The sequence below is a fragment of the Bacillus rossius genome, chromosome 1 (genome assembly GCF_032445375.1).
Source record: "Bacillus rossius redtenbacheri isolate Brsri chromosome 1, Brsri_v3, whole genome shotgun sequence".
Classification (NCBI taxonomy): Eukaryota; Metazoa; Arthropoda; class Insecta; order Phasmatodea; family Bacillidae; genus Bacillus; species Bacillus rossius.
In genome coordinates this window covers 124,697,106-124,700,937 of record NC_086330.1, presented here as the reverse complement: position 1 = coordinate 124,700,937, position 3,832 = coordinate 124,697,106, and the positions used below count along the sequence as shown (strand labels likewise).

At 45.8% G+C, this 3,832-nt stretch overlaps 1 long non-coding RNA gene across 1 annotated transcript; it reads left to right on the top strand.

The window, feature by feature from the left end:
• The first annotated feature begins 499 nt into the window (after positions 1 to 499).
• LOC134529476 (uncharacterized) lies at positions 500 to 2,104 on the top strand. The gene is made up of 3 exons (XR_010074609.1): positions 500 to 542; positions 1,876 to 1,977; positions 2,078 to 2,104. It is a non-coding gene; the product is annotated as an uncharacterized LOC134529476 (long non-coding RNA).
• Positions 2,105 to 3,832: the final 1,728 nt, after the last annotated feature.

The window sequence follows — 3,832 nt, the reverse complement described above, 5'->3', positions numbered from 1 at the left end:
ATTGTTATGACTTTTTATTTCCCCTTCCGTTTATAAATTAATAATTTGCTGTTGAAAAAGTAATCATAAAATTAAAAACAAATGATATTTTTCAGTAAATTATTTAAATATGAAAGTGATGAAAATAACCTAATCTATAAAGTGTCATAATATATAAATTTTCAATAAGTTGGTAATTATTTCGTCTGGAGCATGACGATTCACGTGGCAACTCTTCCAGCTGCCAGGAGCTGAATGATTCTGATTGGCTAGTGAGTATCCCCTCCACCAAACAGTCAACATTTCCTGCCCCCCCTCCTGATTCCCGCAACATTCGCTCCTCCCACTTTTCCCTCATCCCTCCCATTAATTCAAAATAGTGCTGACCATGCTGCAGTTTTCGCGGTTTCTGATTGGCTAGAGTCTGTGACCAAGGGGGGAATTTACCTATAAATTGTCGTGTGAGACGTCGGGGGCTTTACTTTTGGTCTTGCCGCCGTCGTCGTATGGTCGTGTTCGAGTTCTCCAGCTTTACTTCCCGTCTCTACAACTCCAGCAGCTTGGTAAGTACAACTTCTCCGTAAATCTTAACTTTGAAAATTTTGACGTAAATTTTAACTTTGAAATTTTTTCGTAAATTTTAACTTTGAAATTTTTTCGTAAATTTTAACTTTGAAATTTTTCCGAACGTTTTCAACTTTGAAATTTTTTCGTAAATTTTAACTTTGAAATTTTTCCGAACATTTTTTAACTTTGAAATTTTTCCGAACGTTTTCAACTTTGAAATTTTTCCGAACGTTTTTAACTTTGAAATTTTTCCGAACGTTTTCAACTTTGAAATTTTTTCGTAAATTTTAATTTTGAAATTGTTTTGAACTGTAATTTTTTTTATTTTAACATTACGGTTTCGCGTGTGTGTATGCCTTCGCTGCGTCCTTCACTCAGTCAGCAAGCCTAACAGCTGGCCACTGGGTGAAGGCCGGAGCTGAGCTAGCTAGTACGTGACGTGGTGATAACACTCGAGCGAGCGCGCACGGCTGACGAACCGCCCGCCGGCTCCCCGGCCAGCCGGTCGGCAGAGAGAGCGTAGGAAAATAAAAGTACGCACTAGGCATAGTAATCGTCTGTGTTCCAAAAAAAATAAGTTTCAGAAATTATTACAATTTCCGCCCCGTAATTTTTTCGAGTGTATTTTTCACGTCTAAGATTGGTACTGTTTAGATGATATGTGCGAGTGGAACTGTTTAGAGCCTGCGTTCGTTAGTTTCAGTATTAATATTTTACAGTCGTGATTATGGCATTTTTTTTTCTAGTCGAAATTATTAGTGCCATCAGTTGCAGTATATTTCATCTTGTAATAATTTGTTTTTCCCCTGGCATACATGTTAGTTATTATTCATGCATGATCGACTTAGCTCGAAACAAGATGGATGCCGTGCACACCCGTGTCCTACCGAAGGGCAGCGCGCGCAGAGCGTGCCCTCCCCCTCCCTGCTTCAGCCCCACCCATGGTGCGCTCCCCCTCCCTCCTCCTGGACGGACTGTCCCCCCCCCCCCTCATCACCGCCGCGTGTGGACCCTACCGACCCCCGCGCTCCCTGGCCAACCCGTGCAAGGAGCGATGTTTCCGCCGCGCCCTGCAGCTTACGTCTGGCTAGTTACCGCGCACCGCCGCATGGGGCGCCCAAGTCGGCCTGCCTGCCCCCTCGCCAGGCCCAAAAAAATAAATAACTGATGCACGCGCACTTGCTATCATAATCAAATAGAAAAAATAAAATTGTTTCATAATCAAATAAAAAAAATTAAAAAAAACAAAATACAAAAATACACCAAAGAAATACGAGTAAATTACTATTGTAGTATATTTCGTAAAAAAATATTGTATGTGTGTTGCAGGTATTCAGTGCTTCTCCTTGCGTCGAGCTACTCCCCAGTGTGATCCGCTTGGAGAACGCCTGTCTGCCCTCTGGAGTCCTGCACCGTTCCTCTTCGATTCCGGTCAGTACATAAAACATAAAATTTTGACGTCAGTGTCTTTGCGCTGTCTTGAAAAAAAATTCCGAGTGCTAAGCCAGGTGGTCTCTTTTCTATGTTACAGGTTACAGTGTGCTGTACGACGTTCCAGCCCTCCTCGTTGTGCGTGCGTACAGTACACACAGAGTCGTTCCTGTGTTCTTCTGGTAAGTTGAATCTAATTATTTTTATGCGTGTGTAGTTGTTTCTGCGTGCGTGTAGCTGTCTTTATGCAAGTGTATTTTGTTTGTGTGTAGGTGTGGTTGTATTGATGCACATGTATTTTGTTTGTGTGTATGTGTGTGTGTGTGGTTGTATTTATGCACGTGTGTGTGTGTGTGGTTGTATTTATGCACGTTTATTTGTTTGTGTGTGTGTGTGTGTGCGCTCGTGGTTGTATTTATGCACGTTTATTTGTTTGTGTGTGTGATAATTATGATGTTCTTGTTGCTATAATTTTTCCGTTGGTGTTACAGACTTCATCATGAAGAGGACCGCGTCTGGTGTTCCTGTGGCAGCCGGCCAGCCCTCAGCATCGGGAGCCCTCCAGCCCTCGACATCGGGAGCCTGCCAGCTTGTGTCATCTCAGGTATGTGCACCGTCACCAGGGAATGGGTGTGCGTACTGTGGCAAATTGTTTTCCGCTAGCCGTAGTGCCAGACGGCATGAGCGTATCTGCGCAGCTAATCCTGGCTGTAATACAGCAAGCCAATGTCATATCTGCGGTATGACAATAAGCCGCAAGGACAGTTTGGCCCGCCATATGAGAACGTGTGAGGGCACCGTCGAGCACAGCACAGGCTCGAGGTGCATTCACTGCGGGCAGCAATTCAAATATAGCCATGATGCCAGACGCCACGAGAAGAGCCAGTGCTCATTCAACCCTGAGCGCATTGCATTTACATGCACTACATGCCAGGGCGGGTTTACCCGCAAAGACAATCTATTGACGCACATCAAGACGTGCAAGGGTCTGGCTCCCAAGAGACGGTGCGTAGACGTGACCTCCGGCCTGCAACAGCCCGGCCCCAACACTCGTCCGCAATACGTGGCGAGTGTGCCCGACCAGGCACAGCGAGACTTGGAGGCGCAAGTGCCTGACCAGGCTCAGGTTGACTTGGAGGCAGGCGGTACCGGGTTCGTTGAGGCGGAGAGTGCGTTCCGCAGAAATTTAAAGACCTTAGTGGCAGTCAACAATGGTGCGACCAAAGATATTTGCACGTACCTGGGCGAAATGAAAAATAACATGATCAATCGCATTTCCCAGGAAGTACGTGAAAATGGCCCAGTGAAGTTCAATGTATGGCTTGAATGCGATTATGCCAAGCCCGCTCCCTTCGATGAAGGTGTCGACAAGAGGGCGTTCAAGACGAAGAATGTACCCATCTACGAAGAGAGCGACATTGAAGAAGCAGTAACAGAATGCATTGCGAAAATATGTAGGGAGGAGGACGAATATGTCAGTAAAGGCTCGGGGTGGACTCTGTCTGCAGTAAAGAAAATTCAGCTCCGCTTCAACAAGCTAGTGCCTCTTCGAGTCTCCTCCTACATTGATCTGCCTGCTGTCATCAAGAACCGTGAAGCGTGCATAAACCCTAAGAACCTGGAAGACAGCGAGTGCTTCAAGTGGGCCATACTGGCGCGATATGTGGAGGGTAGAGATCCGCAGCGAGTTGACAAGCGCTACCACGACCTGGAGGGAAAATTTGATTTTTCAGGATTGGAGTTCCCTACCCCCCTCCACCAAATCAAAGTGTTTGAGCGAAACAACAAAGAAGTGTCTGTCAACGTCTACAACATTGACGAGAACGACAAGATCGCGCCAGTGCGTGTGGGGAAG